The following is an 18,934-nucleotide window of genomic DNA, read 5'->3' as shown; positions in this document are numbered from 1 at the left end:
GCTCACAAATCTTGGCAGAGCACTCGTGTGCCAAGGAAGAAGTGCTCATTGCCACAAAAGTAGAAGTGCCAGGAATTTGCCTCATTGCCCACACTTGTGCCAGGGCTCTGCTCCCTACTGTGCCTGGAGCTGGGTACGGTGTCATCCCCTCCACTGATGGGAGATCCCAGAGCAAATGAGCCTTTAGCATCACTTATTAGTCCATGAGATGGAAGATTCCGTGGAGGAGATTGCTGCTCATTTAGAGGGACTGTGTGCTTTAGGTAGCCCCTGAGGTTTGTTGAATTCCTGCTCATGGTGGAATAGATGCCCTGTGAGCAAGCGAAATATTAAAGACAACGACAGCGAGCTTACATCCCGCTCATATTTTGCTTATGGGTTACAGTCTTCATAATTAATACCAAGGAAGAAGGCACCCAGATGGACTGTGGCTCTTGAAAGATTAACATTGATGGAATTTTTTTTTTTAATTTAAAACTTTATTAGTCTTTCTGTGATATTCAGAGAGCAGACCTGGGATGCTGATAGCTTTGTGCCTGGCTCATCAAGTGTCTAACAGGAATCCTGTGGTCATCCCTTGGGATTCACACAGGTGACAACACCACACTTGTGTTCCCTCTGAGAAAATCAGGCTAAATCCTGTGAGGTTCTGAACAAACCATTTTTAGAGCTGAGGATGCTTCAGATGTCTCTGCTTCTGTTTCAGGATGATGAGAAGGATATGAAAATCTAAAAGAGGAGTGTGTGGTGGAAAAGAGATGTTGGAGAGATCACCGGCTCTGATGATGAGTAGATGGTTTAGGGTGATAACGTGGGTGTTGCACCTAGCACTGCTAACCTTACAGGACCTGGGGGAATCAGCTTACTTCACTAGGAAAGTTATAAATATATCCACTTTGCAACAGCAATGAGAGGCTTAGTTGTTACCTATCTAGTGTGGACAGAGAAAAGCACAGAACAGAGTGAAGTGTGTGAAGAAGGGACAAGGTATTTAAATGACTCCGAAATGAGACCTTGGATTGCAAGGCAGCAGGTGTGATATAAGCACAAATTATGCATTCATTGCATGTGCATGTTTATTTCTGTGTGCAGACACATGAATGTGTATTTGCTTGCATATCCTTTGAAGCTCGAACACAGCTCAGCTGAACATGCAAGCGAAGAAAACCGGGCAGTGTCTGTGTATCTACAGATATATAAATTGCACATGGAGCACAAGTGCCAAAACACACTGGAAAGCACAGCACACCTATTACAGTCTGCCTGAAAATTTAATGCTAAGATCAGAATTTGTTTTATCCCACTGCCTTATTTTTAAAGCCTAGAGAAATACCCACACTAGCCAAAACAATCTGATTCTTGAGCTTGCTTCAGTATTTTCCACAATTTTCAACCAGCTGTCAGGTGAAATTTTCAGCAATTGTAGATGGCTGTTGAAATTTTTAGCAATGTTCTAACTGCATAATTTTAAAGAAATGCTAAATTACTTTTAAGATAATATAAACATTTTTTATCATTTCTTATAAAGCCAATAGTGTTCTTGAAAATCATATATCTGAAGCAATGGGTGTAACATCAATATTTCAGATAATGGTGCAAAACAAGGATACCACAGGAAAGGTCATTATTGCCTAGAAAGGTTAATGAATTTAATACCTCTTAAAGTAGTCATGAAGGGATACATATTGATTCAATTGATACTGGATCTATATATACAGAATACATAAACCTGAACTATATTGAAATATATAAAAATAAAGGTGTTCGTTAGAATGTAGAACCAAATTGCAGGTAATAAAAAATTTGTTTTAATTATCTTCAAAAGATCTGGTGATGTTTTTGTTGTGATAATGACCCTGAGAATTACAACAATAACCTTCTCCGAGTGAAAAATCTAACCTGTTAAGAGAAAACTAATGTGGAAATCCAGTAAAAGATTCACCTCTGACCCATTTGGAAGACATAATAAGCCTGTGATATCCTGTTCGTTCACCAGGGAGTCATACTTATCATTGAATTGTTACAGCTAGACAGAACACAGGTATTTATATATTCTGTATGATCCAAGTGCTTAAAATTGCTTTCAACTGTTGACTTCACTGGAGATGAATGAAAGACATTAATAGGACCGCTGCAATCCAGCCTCTTCCAGCACTGTGTAATGGCCCCAGGAATATCTCCTGTGTACATCATTCCCATCCGTTCCAGGAGCTCCCATGGCATTGTGCAAGCCCCACAGCAGAGAGGTCACCACAGCTCCTGCTGCCAAGCTCCCCCACCAGCTGCTGCCAGCTGATGGCTGCTCTGCAGGAAAACAGCTTTACAACACAGGCAGCTCGTGGGGCCACTTGGATGGGTGCCTTCTGGAACAAAAAAGAGGAGGGGAGGGGAGGGGAGGGAAAGGAATGGAAAAAAAGAGAGGAAAAGAACTAAAATGAAATGCATGAACATGGGTGAGAAAATGAGTTGTGTTCCCCACTGAAACTACCCAGGCAGATTCTCTTACCTGTGTCCATGTCACACAATGTGTTTGGCTAGCAGAGAGAATAGATATGTTATCCAAACACCAAATAATGCTCTTCACTTCTCCACTGGGACACTGACCAGTCAACAAGGCTTCCCCTGGGCATCATCCCTGTTTGATAGAGGCAGAGATGAACAAGCCTTGGATAAATGCCCATGGACAATTCATGTTGCCTCTTCGCTTCTGCTTGGACTATCTCTATCTTTTCCATGTAAGTCTCCTCCTTTACTCCAGACTCCTGCTGTTTCTTGCTCTGCATTCACTGCTCTATATTTTTGCAGTGAGGGATTTCATGAAAGGAGAAAGCACCTTCCTTTTCTTCCAGGAAAGGTATGTTTAAAGGGTCTTAGAGGGATTATTTTATGTCTTCTGATTATGTTTCTAGGTTTAGAATGGATGTAATGTATAAATTAATCAGACAAAAGGTTGAAATACGCAAAACCTGGAAAAGGTCCAAATCCTCCACACTTAGGACTTTCCACATACATCTTCCCAATAATTTCTAACTCCACAGCTCCAGCTCTGAGAGTAATGCTTAGTTTTGAACTTAGCTTTAGCTAAACATGGTGAAGAATCCATCCTAGACCTCACTGAATTGGTAGCCAGCCCATGGGTATTTCAGTAAATTCCAAAAGCACCCAGTAAAACAGAGTGGAAGGGGAGAGTAATAGACTCTGTAATTAGAAAGCTGTCAGTCCCATAAAGCAGACTAAACACGTTAAATCCTCTAGGACTTTCAGACCGAAGATCAGCATTTATAACTTCAGCTCCAAACCATTCATAAGCAGTTGTAAATGATGGCACCCATACAGAAATCCCTCTGCTGGGATGTCTGCCCTGGGCATGACATTGTTAGCATGAAGCAGCAGCTTCTAAGCAGTTTGAAATGGTAAATTCTGGGCAGAGCAGGTTACTGCAACCCAACAGATGAGAGAGGTGAGGTTCCCACCTCCAAGCTGGCATGATGCAATCTCCCAGTAAAGCACAACTGAGAAGATAAAACAGTTCTGGAGACCACAGTGTTTCCTTTCCAGCCGTCTGAGCCCCAGAAGCCTTAAGGACCCTTGTGCTTAGGACAGGCTGAAATGAAAACCCAACTTTTATGATAGTGCCTTGGAGGAAACAGTATCAGAGTTGCATGGAAAAGTGGTCTGTCCCTTGCACACATGGATTGCTTTCATGACATGCCATAAAAAGTGCTGTTTCACCCTCCACCTCTGCCTGTAGGCTCCTGATGAAGGTAGAAGTGTGGGTACACCACACTCCATCACCAGTTTGTTGATAACTGGAGGACGTGAGTTGATGACACTCTGCTGCCTGAACTCCTGCCTTGCAAACCTGTGCCACTCTGTGGCCTGATCCACCCTGAGTTATATCAGTGTCTGTTCTCACAGGTCCTTGGGTGGCTGTGCAGGCAACTGAGAGATCTTCTGTCCACAGCACGGGCAGCTGGGGTCCTCTATTGCTCCTTGGATAGGTCTGCTCCCTGCTCCTGACCCTGGCTGAAGTGCCGGAGCCATGGAGCTCTCTTTGGGGCACCTTTTCACTAGACAGGGGGAAGGGAGGTGGATCTCTGCCAACAGATTTGAAAAAGTGGGTTCTTTTGCTCATTATCTGGATATATATTGCCATTGCTGGCTTTGCCTGGCTTTATGACTGTGCTCCCTCTTGCCTAATAAAGATCTGGGAATGCAAGTGAGTGGTGGAAATCCATCTCTTTAAGAGCTCCCGGGGAGGGTATGTTTAGTTTTCTCAGGTTTCTAAGTGGAGATTGGAATTTAGTCCTTTATCAAGAGGGGCCATGGGTATATTAAATCCAAACATTTTTCTCTGCTGTTAACCACCTGGCAGAAAGGTTACACTAATTACATCAGATGTGTTTTCTCAAATTTTCCTGCTTCTATTATAAGCGTGAGGCTTATGACAGGGGAACCAGTTTGACCATTGGGAAATGCAACCTGTCTTATTCACAACTCAGCTCCCAGATTAACCAGGAGACAGTGACCCTCATAAGAGGTAAGGCACAGGGACAGAAACAGGCAGGTCATGGAAGAAGAGCATGGGCTCCATGTCCATGCTCAAGGGCAGGGAGTGGACAGGCGCTGTGCCAGTAGAAAGTGCACAAGACTATGGTGCTTGGAACTTGGAGCAGTGAAAGCAATTTCTACGCTGTGCAAATGGCTCTTTACCCTCCTCCTAACAATCAACAGACATTTTTGGGGGTTGCCACTGTAAGAATGCTGGGAATGGCAATGCAGATGTTGGCTTGGTCTAGAGAAGGAGGAATAGAAAGGAACAAGAGGTGGGAGAGAGGCCATGTTTATAACACTAAAGGTGAGCCTTCATACTCTCCAACAAATCTGCCCCTCTGGCAAATTCCACAGTGTGGCCAGCCATCACCTCAAGCCCTGCAGTACCACTCACTCAAACTGGAATTTTTGGCCTTTTATCCCTTTTTCCTGTGTAGAATTTTTGCTAAGTGTGTTACAAAACTTGCATATGTGGGCCAGGCTTTGGTGGAAACTTATGGTTCTAGGATTTTCCTGGAAAGCAACAGTGTTAATTTTTATCTCCATCCAAAACCAAATTGCTCAGAAGTGACAATGGTGAAGTAGTAACTAATTTTTTAGTAGAAAAATATTGTCCTACTCAAAAGACAGAGCAAAAAAAAAGAAAAAAAAAAAGAAAAAAGTCACAGTTAAAAAAGTAGAGGAGTAAAATGTGATCTGACCTTGTTCTTTTAAATGAGACTCAGGCATTAAAGTGCACTGGGGACTGAACTTCTTACATTTAGTGACAGATCTTCTGACATGCTCCCACCAGATGCTTCTGTAGATTGGAAATGAGCAACAGGGAAGAAATATGGTAGGTTTTTTTCCAAGATGCAACAAGATGTTGTACTTCCTGGCCACATATAAAATGAATTTACAACGGAAACATGCCAGAAATGCCTGAGGGTAACACTAGCCATAGCAGAACGCTGAGTCTTTTTTTTTTTTTTTTTCTTCAAGCATTGAATAATGGTCCTGAATGTCATTTTTCTTAAAATAACCCCAGCATGGGTGACTGGTGAGTGAGATCAAGGTTCCATGTTTCATAGGGCATATTGGGAAAAAGTTATTGTGCAATCTGATGTCAACTACACATACGTCCTCTGTCACACACACTAAGATAAATCTCAAGGTTATTTATTGCAACAGGCCCCTAAAGCGATGACATTAATATTATTACTATGAATAATTGCATAATTTTCTCTGACTCTAGTTATTCTTGTTTTCTGCTAATACATGCATGTCAATGCTGTTCACTGCTGGAGTGACTGGAAACATTTCACATGGTTTGCAGAGAACAGATTTAACATTTTCCAAGCAAAGGGGAAAAAAGCACTTTGACTCTTTTTGGCCTCAAAACTGCAACAGGTTTGCAAAATATTTAAGCACGGGCTAGCAGGTCTCTGTCAAGGTCACCGTAACCTTAAAAACACTCCCCCTGATTCATTAGGTTTTCGATTACACTGAAGTGGCCAGAGCTGCCTCTTAATTCAAAGAAGAGAAAAGAGGGACAGCCAATCTCGTAATGCAGGTACAACAGTAAATTACCCTGCACCAAGCGCTGTGTGTCTCAGAGGGCTGACGGCTGAGCTGCGGGTGATGAACAACCAGGGCCGTGCAGCCACAGGGGCAGACTCAGGTGCTGGTTACAGCACTGCAAATCTCCCTTTGGAGCACAAGCAATGCTTTACACTTTGCACAGGGAACAGGAGAAAATACCAGTGGGCAGTAAGTTGAGAGACTTGGAAGATCTTTATGTCTTAGTTAGGGCTCTTTGCGTTAGTGTCAGCTCTTCCACGCTGATGCACATATGCTTTCCTGACCACAATGCTATCCAAAGCCTCCATCTTGGTTAACATTTCATCATTCACACTCCAGGAATTATCATTTCCTCTAGACATGCTGACAAAGCTCATTGTTTATTGCTCGCAGCATGTCAGAACTGCTGGTTTTGCTTTGGACTGCAAGATGTTTGGAAAGCCACATGCTTTTTCTGAGGCCAGCTCAGTCCCCTCTGTGCTAGCTTCAACTGCTGCGTTCGCTTTTGCCCAGAATGTCGAATACTGCCCAGACGAGCCAGAGTAGGAGAGAGTCAGCTTCAGACTGACCAAACAGCACTGAATTTCATGTAACCATGGCCAATATCTTCCTGGCAGCCACAGGTACAGACTTTCCAGCAGAGAGGGCTGGCACTTTACTATCTTGCTCCCCTTTGGACCCACAGATAAACCTGCTGGATGAGTGAGCCAGTGAGTGTGACCTGGACATGTGCCTGTTGTGCCATTTCCCAACCCAGGGGAGATTACAGCTCTTCCTGGCAGCAGAATTTCCCATGGAGGGATTATAACAGGGAAGGAGGCCATGTACCACCCCTTCTGGAAAAGAAAACAATCTTCAGCCATGGTCCTGTGCTCCAGGTCTCCCCAGCAAGAAATGGGGGCAACACCTGGCTGCTCACTGACCTGTTACAACAGTGCAGTCATGAGCAGTTGCTAAATGGTGCAGAAATGCAGATCATTATTTCTTAGTTACTGCATTTCATATGACAGGATATATATTTTTCCATAAGTCCCTGAAAGCTGAACTAACACAGAAAACACAGACTGATCCTATGGATCTGTACAGCATTACCCTGGCTGCATGGCTGAGCCCTCCTCTCAGTCCAGGAGGAATAAGAGCTGAGTATTTCAGTGAAGGCTTAATTTCTGTCTTGCAGGAAAAGTCCTGAGCCACATAATCTGATCCCCCCAGCTAAAATGTCTCCTGGAAGATCTGTTCTGCCCACAGCAGTACCATAGGCAGGAGATGGGACACATGGCACAGGAGCTGCCTGTCCCCGGAGAAAGAGTGTGGCTGCACCCATGAGTGGAGGCAGAGCAGCAGGAATGGACAGAGAGCTGTAAGACCAGCAAAGCAGCAGTCAGGGGATGTCCTCAGCACACAGCAATTAATGGCCAGGGACAAGCAGACTGACCTCAGCACTCCTTATTGCATGGAACAGACATGCTCAAAGGCACAGAACACATTCTCTGCAGGATGGAGATCCCTCTGCATCCAGTGATTGCTCCCAAGATACTTCACCAACAGTAAGCCCAAAGGGACTAGTCCAGCCCAGGGAGGTAGTAAGGAGGGGTGGAGAGTCTGTTGTCAGTGGGAAATCAGTAAGTGATTTGAGTAAGTTTTTTGGGAGAGCAGACAGTTCCTAAGGGTCACTGGCACTGATGACAAAGAGAAGCTTTACCACAAAGAGCCCAGGCATATCCATGTTTCTGGGAGCACTGCCCTTCCTCACCCTTCACCTGCACCTCACTGTCTCACTCTGCTGCTTTGGCCTGACAAGCCCCTGTAGCTGTGATCTGTCTCTTCAGGCTTGTTATCCCACATTTTATTTCCATCATGCAGGATCTGTCCAGGTGATTAAACAAAAGACATCTTTTCATTATTGTTGTTGTTTTTACTGTGCCATTGCTATGTCCTTTATAATAGCTTTGCTTTTCCTGTGAGGAATAATCTCTGGAAACTTGGATAGAATCCTTTGGCTCACACTAAAAAAGGTAATAAAATCCTGGGAACCCAAAACGTTTCTCTGTTGTTTTCACCAAACATCTTTTTCCAGCTTGAAAAATGCATTTCTTGTTTCTGATTTGTTTCCTGATTAGGGAGAATTTCTTCCTAACCTGACAGTTTTCCCCCTGTCCAGCACACCTGGGCATTTGGAGGACTGTGCCCAAGTGCTCAGAGGGCTCCAGAGATGTTTTTCTTGCTCCCCACCACAAGTCTGATTCTCCCTACAGTTACAAGGAAGCCACTAATTTCCTCATTGCTCTGATTTCTCCATCTGCCACCTTATAATATAATATTTACTTATCTTTTCAAAGCATTTTAAATCTCTGTAGGAATGCATTATAAAAGTGCATTACTGTTATTACTTTACTCCGTTGTGTAACTTTGAGAAATGGCTTACGTAAAGCTGGCTTCTCTATCCCCTCTCTGACCCCCATCCATTGTGCTCTTGCTGCTGCTGCCTCCTCCCGTGACAGCAATAATTAAGCTCTGGTTTCCCAGTACCTTCCTTGGTTCCTACCCAGACTTTGGGGACTTAGCATCCAGTTCCCTCTACATCAGCCCAGAGATCAGCAGCTTTGGATTCAAAGGTTCTGCTGCCTCTCTCTCCACACCTCTATTGCCTGCATTACGGTCAAAAGATATATTTTCAGAGATTCCAGAATTACTTGTATGAACTCAAATTCCCTTTTTCTGGCATCTCAGAAGTATCCTATCAACAGTAATCTTTGATACTTCCTTATAACTATGACATGAGTTTTATTGGGAGGGCATTTGTAACCTCTTAGCCCCGTACTCTCTCAGGTTCAGCCTTCACAAGCCAAGATGGCAGGACCAGAGGAGCAGTCCAGTAATAACCTAAAGCAGATGGTGTGGTGAGAGGTGTGGTGAGAGGAATGATGAGAATGACATGTCTGACTCTTGATGTGCTACTGTGACCTGCTTTTTTTTTCACAACATTTTTCTTTTTAGTAGGTAAGTTAATTGTTTTCGTTCCTTGTATTTTCTGTCATGCCAAAACACCTGTTTTCAGTGAGATAAAAGGCTGTCAAAAGAGCAGGTACTTGAATTAACAACACTGTGTAGAAGAGCTTTCACTAAAGGGGCAGATGACAGGCATATGAAAGGTGAAAACTAGTGAGACTCCTCAATGCTCTTCCTCCTCTTTCTCTTCCACCTTTCCTGAAGAATATTGGTCCACATCCTGATCATTTTATGTGAAACAGCTGCCAAGTTTCATGCCAGAGGTGACTGCATTTCAGAGACAAGCAAATGTGCTGCTGTATTACTGCCAGATACTGACCTCATGTGTGTTAGCCTTGGCTTTTCAAAGGGCTCAATCGGACTTCAGTGGTGCAGCTCCAGCCCAACCCAAGCATCAAAGAGATCTGAGCCCATTCCACTAATTTTGGCATTCAGAAAACATAAAGTGTGTGTCCTATAACTATGTGTCCATACACTCTGCCACCCTGCTAATGCCCATCTCAGGCTGTCTCTCCCTCATAGTCAATTATTTGGACAAGAACTGGTGACTAATAGAAGCAATTTGTAGAAAACATGCTGTTCCAAAGTGACCAGCAGCAAATTGCTAATGACTGACATTACAATGACCATTCTCCAAAGAGGAATAGTTGAAAGCCCACTGTGCACAGCACTGATCACATTTAGCAACAAAACAACCCCTCCTGATTCTGGCATCTGCCATTTATGCTGGCTACTGCTAGCTTCCTTTCCCTGGTACATCCATAAGACCAATTACATTGAAATTAAGCAGCCACATATTATTTGTTGACGTAAACATGAAATGTAATGAAATGTTCACTTCACTGATGTGACCTTATAAACTTGATGGACAAAACATTAAAAATACAAATGCACTATAGAGAGAAATCCTGCATTTTTCAGGAGATGGATCATAGGGCTTAATAGATCATTTCCATCTCTGAAATTTCTGAGTTGTGATGAATGGAATTTCTTAGTATTTGAAGCAAGAGAGGAGCATGTTTAAACAGACTGGAGAGGACTGCAGTGTAAAATCTTTGCACTATAAAAAAGGCAGCCTTGTTTTTTATTGCCCCTGTGGGGAGTCTCCTGTGAACCAAACAGCAACTAAATCAAATAAACATTTTTGAATCAACTCCATCTTCTCTTCAGCTTTGGGGAGTTTAAAAACCCTGTAATTTATTGAATCACCTTTTATGGCTGTACCTACAGATGTCTTTTGAATTTGATAGTAAAAACATTTAAACTCATAACGTTTCCCAAATCGGCTAAATCCATTATATCACCTGTGCCAGTTACTATATTTGTAGGGCAGTAAACAGTGGCCTTTATTGTTTGCTGTTCATGGGGCTGTGCATAAGAGCAAGCTTAGTCTGTCTCCAGAGATATACACCTACCTTGCAGGCACCAGAAATATTATACCAGCTTAAATTAGTGCAAGCTTTCCATGCTGTCACTGCCTCCCCTGTTTTGATTTGGTGACGGTAATCTCTATTCACTGCTGTGCTGATACTCTTGGAGTCAAGGCCCCTTCTCTACTTCTGCTGTATCTGGAAGAAAAATTAACAAGTGCAGCTTAGGCATGTTATGAACAGTTAGCAAATTTCCACACCTAGGGGGGTATGTCGGCTCAGATAACTGATTTTCTTTGCAAGCAGATGGAGAGGTGAAAATCCTTATGCAGGCTTGTCATAGTCTTATCTCAAACCCTCCAGAAAAGTAGGCAAATGGAGGTGAGACAGTGAATTATCCAGACATCAAGTAACTTAGCTCTTCTCAAAGACAGTGAAATTTGCTTAGAAAACCCAGGGGAGAGGAAAAACGGAGATGGATGTGGAGTATGGAAGTTTCAGCAAATGAGGGCTGTTTGGGGAGAGCATGGGTGTGAGGGCAGAGCCATCCCAAAATGTTCATGGAGTGAAGGCAGCAGGGGCCCTGAGGATCACATCTGCACTGCTCTCTGGGGCAGAGGGCTTTCGGGAATGCACCTCATGACCTCCCACCTCAGGCATTTAATGACCCCATCTTTCCCTTTCTTTCATGCCATCCTTTCCAATTCCTCTTCTTCCACTCCTTGAATTTACCAATACCAACTCTGGGGCTAATTTTGCAATTGTTTACATGGCATAGGACCATTAGGAAAGCAATTAACACATTCTGATGAGATTTAGGAAGTGGAAAAAGCCATGTAAACAGCAGATCCCTAAGTAGCTTGTGAGTCTCAATTTGAAAACCATTTGATACAAGCGTAGCCGAGGCCATTTCTCAACAAGAGCTCCTAGAAAGTCTCTTTATTCAAGTGACTGAGGCTTTTCCAAGGAACAGGAGAACATGAGTTATCTTTCTGCTGTTCTTTGGCAGTTATAGAGAGGCGTGACTGGCTGCCTAATGATATTTTCCATATTGTTTATCTTTTCTTCCCTTTGAGTGCCACATGGTCTATCATTCCCTCAGCTCAGATATAGGCCCCAAGGGGACTTAGTCTACAAATAAAACACAGAGCTAAGCAATAGTGATTAAAACCCAAAATGTTTTAGGCATACTGCTGTTGTTAATAACACTGGTTTCAAATTATTTCCCTCCTCTCTGTGTCCCCTCTTGGAGACTTGTTCTGAGCTCCATGATGCCACTTGTCATCCAGCTGAGCTATGCCATCACAAGATGAATGGAGGGTTCCCACTACAAATCATATAGCCAAAAAATGTTTTGTAAAGCTAGCCCCAGATATAATAATAATAAAAAAAAGTCCTTTCTCTTGTGTTCCTAAGAAGTTCTTAAATTCTTCATGCCATATGTTTCCAGGCCCTGTCAGTGGATAGATAGTAGCTTGTTTCATTTTCTGTTTTCACTTTCTATTTCTCAGGTGCTAACACAACTTGAAAGACTCAATAATTTTCAATTTCACCCCCTTGCAAAAAGATTTTAATTGTTGTGAGTTTTTTTCCTCCCACTGTGGGCAACTTTTTAGTTTTTCAGTCTGTTTTTTCACATGAACTTTGCTTATGTGGCCATGCTGCTTTTCAGTCTGGCTGCAAGTCCCTCTTCAAGAGCTTTTGAACCTTGATGAATTTTGCTCAGATTTGATGGAAGGGCAGAACAGCAGAATTCTCAGAAACAGTCATGCTCTTAGAAGATCTGTTAATACAGACATTATGATAGAGGAATGAGAACTAAATTCATGCCCTGACTGAGCAAACATTATTGTTTCTCTTGGCAGCTGGTACTCACTGGCCCACCTGCACCTACTGCTTCTTACTTTGCAGGGATGCTATCCATGGAGTGGGAAGGAGACAGAATTAATGCAGTGGGGATGGAGATTGGCTGAGGGGCACAGGGAGCAAGTCTGTTAGGAATCAGGCCTTGCTGCTCCCAGCTCTCCCCACAGGAATTGTTTTGTGGCTAAATTAAATCTATATTGTTTTATTTCAAACACGTGGAAAGCTTGACTTCAGCATCAAATGGCATTATTTTTTGTGGACTGTAAAGCCAGTACCTTAATATTATTTTAACAAAGCCTTCTGAAATGCACATACATTTCCAGTCAGCCGGATTCTTCCTTTTTGCTGAATACTGAACATTCTTTTCTTCCCCTCACTGTTGTCTTTGGCTGTAGAAATTGTACTTTCCACTTTCACAAAAACTGTAGGGGCATTATGAATGCCTGTATTTTTCTTGAGCAGACTTTTTGCTTTCTAACAAAATGCCTACACTAAGTCACTTCACACAAGTTCGGCTTTCAGTGTATGTGTGCAAAGCACAAGGTGCTTATCTTTGTCTGTGTATTGCAACTGAAAATTAAATTTGCCTTTGTATTTTCTACTCGAGTGCTATGGTGAATGCTTGAAAAGATGTCATATCCTTCTTCAGCTGCCTGCATGTCAATGTGATAGACAAAGAGATTTATCTCCAAACGGTTCAGAATTGCTCTGGGGTTTTTAAGGAAAATAGGAACACAATTACTCTTTATTGTTTGACTTACCAATTTGTTTTCTCCACAGTTTTAAGTAAAATGCCTTAACTGAAAGTTTATATAACAAGGTGTTGGCATATTAAGGAGTGCTGTATAATGTTTTATATTTTCTAATCAAATTACAAACTTTGATTATCATCTCCTGGCACCATTCTCAGCAAGAAGAAAATGTCATTATTTTTACTATGCTGATGGGAAAGTGAGATGATTTAGCCAGGGTCACCCTGAAAGTGGCAGACAGTGGGCTGCAGTAAGATTCTGGCCCACGTTTTGGTGCTCAAAGTGCCAATGCTCCTTACTTAGAAACTTACAAAATCTTTTTTAGTATTTTAACTCATTTTAGCATGTATTTCTTCCACGCAGAGAGCTTCAGCCGCAGAGGCAATTAACCATATGCATTTTTTCCCAGTTTATCAAACTAATCAAAGAGCCATGGCTGCCCTACGGTACAAATACCAAAAGCCACACATAAACATGACTCGCCTTCCTAGACAACAGCAATTTAATAATTTGGGGACAGCTTGCCATTTAGAATTACAGGGTTGCACCAGGAATTTTGCAGATAATGGAGATGGCATCACTGCCCTGCTTCTATTTGAAGTTCTGAGGCTGCCCAGGAGCCTGGCCACAAGTCTGTGGCACATGTTACCCTTGAGGACATTCTGCTGATGCTATGTCTTTCATGCTAAGTTACTGCTATTTAAAATTCAGCAGTTTGCCTTGCTCTTGCACTTATTTTCAGGAGGCATCAGTGAGGATTCATTTCACCTGGCTTTAACCATGTCACCAGCCAGAGTGATCTCAAGGAGAACCATTTCAGCTCCCCGTATACTGGCTGGTTTTAGACATCCAGTTGGGGATGGAATGGGTCACTTTTTGGAGCTGCCTAGAGGAAGGAATCTTGATGACTAAGTCTGACTGAATGCCTGTTTCCTGGTTAGCACAAGTCAGCTGGAGTGAATCACACAGCAAAGAGCCTCCTGACACAAGAGGCAAAGCGCTCCAACACCGAGTTGCTTTTGTCTCTTCAGCTAAGGTATTTTGAAGGATTTGGGATACTATGGATACTTTTACATAAGACCCGATCCATTCTGGGTTTGAGATTGCACAAGGTCATTGGGAAGCCCATTCCAGTGCTTGATCATTCTAATTTTGAAGAATTCCTTCTTATTAACTAATTGGAATTTCTCCTGTTGCAACATGGGACCAATGCCTCTCATCTGCTTGCTGTACATCTCAGAGAAGAGTCTGGCTCCACTTTCTCAGTTACCTTCCACCAATTGTAGACAACAGCTGAGTCCCCCCTTAGCTCCTACTTCTCCAGGCTGAATGAACAAATAAGAGCCCACAAAAAACCGTGACAGTGGAATTGCCAACGTTTTTATGACTTTTAGGATGAAATTCCCCAAAGGCTCATTCCCTATTGGTTTATTCATTTTTTATTTCAAACATAGACCAAATTGATGACTGATTCTCAAGTCACAAGTCCACAAAGGTACTCTCTAAGGCAATAAGTTCTCACTGGATCATTGTAGGTGTATCAGAAGAGACAACAATTTTTTTTTTGTCCTCAAAACTAGTTGCAGTGGGAAAGAAGGATTCCAGAGGGGGAGTGGCTATGGGGGGATATATCCCTAAGTGGGTCTGGGATCAGGTTTTGCCCTTCATTTGCTCTTTGCCGGAGTTTTGAGGAGGAACATGCTGATCTATGCACATGGAATTGATGTGGAATCACAAAGAGAGACCAGGTTGCTTTGGTCCTCATCCAGCAGCTCTTGTCAGCCGGGCATGGGCTCGCTTTGGTTTCACACAAACGTAAAACTTTATTTAAAACCTCCTGGAGTTTCCCGTCTTGGACTGGGGGTTTCACCAGGTTTGTTTACCTTGTAAAAACATACATGTGGAAAGAGTATAAAGAGGTTAACTCCATCAACAGTGAGCGGAGGCAAAGCTGCAATAAAAACTGAAAACACAGCCCGTTTCGGGGAAAGTTAAGAGAACCCATCTCTCCACAGCAATGGAAATCATGTCACGGTCGTTTTCCACTACTCTCCCACCCCACAGGCTATTTTATGACAAATTCCGCAGCCAAACAGTAGTACGGTTTTTTCCCCTTCGTGCAGCGCTGTGGGGCGGATGAATCACCGTCCCTCTCGGGCTAATGCCCGAATTCAGGCGCTGCTTTGCAGCCCCGGCGGGCCGGGCCGCCACAGGCCCGCCCGCTCCGAGCCCTCTCCCGCGCGGCCCCTTTAAGGGGGGCCGGCCTGCAGCGCTGCCATGGCAACGGCGTGACCGCCGTGACCGGAAGTGAGCGGGGTCAGAGGCCGCGGGAATATGGCGGCGGCCCTGGCGCCCACGGGAGGCGGCGGCGGCGCGGCGGCTCCCTGAGCTCCTCCCGCCGCGGCGCTGCCCCGTCCCAGGTGAGCGGGGGGCCGCCGGCGGAGGGGGGGCCGAGCCGTGGCGCTGGCGGTGGCAGCGGCGCCGGGGCTCCAAGGCTCCCCTGGCCTTGCCGGTTCGTTCTTGCCCGCCGGGCTCTCACCCGCCTCCCGTTTCTCCGCAGGCATGGTCGCCGCGCTGTAGGAGGGCCGGGAGCCGCGGCGATGGAGGAGAGCGCTTGAGCTTGTCTGCGGAGGAGTTCCGTGTGTGTGAGACGTGTACGGTACCCGAAACCTCGGTTTCAGTGCTGCTGCTTTTGTTGCACCTGGAGGAATAAATAACTGGAGGCCTGTTGTTATAATCTCATCCTTAGTATCTTTCCTTTTGGGGGAAAAAAACAGTGTCTTGTTTTGACTCGCACATACACAGAAGCCAGTCAGTTTTTTTCCAGCTGTAACTGGGTGTTTTTCCTTGGTTATTGTGTGTTGTCACTTTTCCCGTTAGTACTGGCGTGTGTGCTGCTGTCTGGGCTGGATGTGCCCTCTGGCAAAGCTAAACTTTGACCTGAATGGTCTCTTGTGCAGTAAATGCAGGGTGAGTGCTGCACCAAGGCTCGGAGCTTTGCACAACCGGGCTGTTCAGCACATAGCTGTGGCCACAAGAAGAGGCACACTGAAAATGAACACTGGGGTTAAACTGGGTATGCAGCTTCACACTGGTGCTTGTGTTCATTGCATTGCAGTTCTTGGTCACTGGACGTCTTTGATCTCTACTTTTGTTAGTGCGTGGGGTGCACTACACTGATGGGTAGTGTATTATACTTATTGATTGAAAGCATCACTACCTCTCACTTATTTCATAGCAGCTGTTTGTTCTGTTCAAGACATGACCCAGCCTCTGCCTTTGGACTTTTCAGTTGTAGATAGCATAGTAACATTTCAAAGTTTCTCAAGCGTGAGCTTATTCCGCTGTGAAACAGAGATAATAGATGGGTCCCCCTCCATCTTAACAAATGGGGAAACTATGATTAAAAAAAAGCCAAAATATGCCTTAAATTGAACACAGAAATCTAAAGTGAGTTGGTTGACTTTGCAGACATGTTTTACAGTACTGTCTAATAGTCTGAATGCAAAGCTGCAGTGGAAGCTGTACCTCGGCAAATCAAGGTACTCTTTACCAGTGTGTATTCATAGTTTGGTCAGTGTGTGGGCTGCAGCTGAAGAGTGTGGTCTCACTCCTTTCCATCGCTGGCCATGGATTCTTGTTGCTCTCTTTGTAGTGGATTTAGTGGTTGGGTAGTTTCAGGGACAGTTGATCTAACAGTTTTACGGGGATGGAAGTTATTCCAGTGAGTGCTTGCTCTGATATGAATGAAAGCTGTTTCTCCTTCTGCGCTAATGTAACCCAGCTGTGGGTCAACCATAATGTGAAACTGTACCTCGAGAAACCAAATCTCAAACTGGTCATTCAGAAAATCAGAACTACACCTCAAACTTATGAAAAGTTTGGATTTATAAAAAGAAAAGTCAGCCATGTGTAGGGAATATGTGGTAAGAGTGACGAGAGTATGAGCCTGTGAAGGAACTTTCTCATCTTTCCAGGGTTTTTTCTCCTTTCACTGCTTGCCAAAGTGTTTCTGTACTGAAAGAGGGAAGTCACTTACAGACCTTTATTTAGATCTCAGGGGCTGGTCCACCATGTGTATTCAGTGAGGCAGAATCTTGAAGGAAAGATAATTTTGTACCCTACTATGAAAGCCAGACTGAGATTCTGTAGGGAAACCTTGTTTCTGGTGTGGTCCAGCTCCTCAGCCTCAATGAATTTTGTTTTCATGGAGTTGCCTGCTTTCCCCATGAAAGTAATCTGGAAAGAAGATTGGAAGTGGAATGAAGTGTCATCTTTGCACCCACCTGGGATTTTAGCGGTGCTAGGATTTGCTGGATCAAGTAACCCTTCTCCACTTGCTCATGTGGGAGGCTGTCATGTGTTTCATCTGTTCCTGCAGAGTCTACTCCTTCTGCAGCTATTTTTAGTAAAGCCAGATTTTTAATTCTTAGATTCTTTAATCTGAGCTGCCATAGGTGCAAATCCTCTTGTCCTTTTTCTGGCTTTCTATCAGATTCCATCCAAGACTTTTCCCCATAGAGTTTCTTTCTCTTAATTTTTGTTTGGATAGTCTCACTTGTCACTTGTCCCATCCTTCAACGTGTTGCTACCTCTTATTCCTCCCAACTCTGCTTTACCAAAGCACATTTTTTTTTTTTTTTTACTTTTGGCTGCTTCTTCCAGCTTCTTGGGATGTGCAGAGTCTTTGTCTCAATTTATTCTTTCTTCCTATTTTTATCATTATTTACAAATAATCTGTGTTTTCCTCTGTCCTTCTTTCCTTATTTCATTCCCCTCTTCTCCACTTACAGTTTTGTTCAAGGCTGTCCCTTCCTTGTTCCCTTGTTTCTTCAGGTCATGGTGCTGGGAACACACAGACATGAGGCACTAAGCTCCATAGTCTGGTTAAATGTTTTATTGGCACTGGCCTGAGGACAGCTGGCTTGTTTGTGTTGTGTGTGTGGTGCTTGGTCAGCACTTAGGGCTAAGAGCGGGAGAGGTGGAACATTTGGAGAGTTGAATTTTTGGAATGGGTCCCTGCTGACTGTGGGCAAAGGCTCACAGTTTGATTTTACTATTTGTTGTCTTGGCCTAGCAAGTAAATTGCTCCTGAAAGACAATTCTGCATTGTGAATTGTCCATTTTTTTACTGTATCAGGGCACAGTGAAATGTGATAGAGCTATGTTAGCAGAATTCTTCAAACATACCCAAAATGCCTCATAATTTTCCTATTTTTTTTTTTTTAGCTGAGCTAGTTTACTTGTGAATTTGATCTTGTTTTGATACAATAAATTTAATTCACCTAATTACATTTGTTTGTATTAGAGCTCTTGTATGCTTAGGGGTTAAAAACTTGAAGTCTTTACTTGCCAGTGCAAAATTAGTAGATTCACTGGTTTCACACACTATGCTTTTATGAGTTTGAGAAAATTAATTTTCTTTTAATCTGATAATAGGCTTAAGGTGTTTTCCCCTTGAGAATGGAACTGCTTTTTTTCACCTTGCTTTTCCAAGATTTTGCATGTGTGATACTAAAACTCTCCCGACTCTTGAGGAGCTTGTTCCAGTCATCCTTTGGTATAAAACCTGCTATCGATGTTATTTTAGGTATCAAGGGAGCAGGTATTGCTTTCATTCCAGATAAATGACAGATTGTTTTGTACTCCTTTCATCAAATCAGTGAAACTACAGACTGGGCTGTAGTCAGAAGAGTCAAAAGATAACTGAACACTCAGGCTTTCAAAGGAGACCAAGAAATAGATCACAACAAAGTCATTAATTTTTCTTCCTAAATCAAAGACAGACTATAAAAGGCAGTGCAGGTACTGACAATCATGATT

The 18,934-nt window shown here is 43.4% G+C and overlaps 1 protein-coding gene and 1 long non-coding RNA gene across 11 annotated transcripts in view; one reads left to right on the top strand and one right to left on the bottom strand.

The window, feature by feature from the left end:
- Window positions 1-1,061: 1,061 nt before the first annotated feature.
- Window positions 1,062-15,362, bottom strand: LOC111926299 (uncharacterized). Its single transcript, XR_015281386.1, has 4 exons — window positions 12,635-15,362; window positions 10,539-10,691; window positions 2,507-2,635; window positions 1,062-2,363 (listed from the first exon to the last, which is right to left on the bottom strand). It is a non-coding gene; the product is annotated as an uncharacterized LOC111926299 (long non-coding RNA).
- Window positions 15,363-15,364: 2 nt separating this feature from the next.
- LCLAT1 (lysocardiolipin acyltransferase 1) overlaps window positions 15,365-18,934 on the top strand; it is a 145,477-nt gene continuing 141,907 nt past the window's right edge. For 5 of the 10 annotated variants that reach the window (XR_015281382.1, XR_015281384.1, XM_086871058.1 and 2 more), the window contains exons 1-2: window positions 15,389-15,531; window positions 15,672-15,765. The gene's annotated coding sequence lies outside the window, so the exon portion shown is untranslated. Of the gene's footprint in view, window positions 15,532-15,671; window positions 15,771-18,934 lie in introns of all 10 variants that reach the window. The other 5 variants (XM_086871106.1, XM_086871138.1, XM_086871075.1 and 2 more) reach the window with 3 other exon arrangements.

The sequence above is a fragment of the Cyanistes caeruleus genome, chromosome 2, assembly GCF_971803275.1.
Source record: "Cyanistes caeruleus chromosome 2, bCyaCae1.hap1.1, whole genome shotgun sequence".
NCBI lineage: Eukaryota > Metazoa > Chordata > Aves > Passeriformes > Paridae > Cyanistes > Cyanistes caeruleus.
This window is presented reverse-complemented; position numbering and strand designations above follow the sequence as displayed.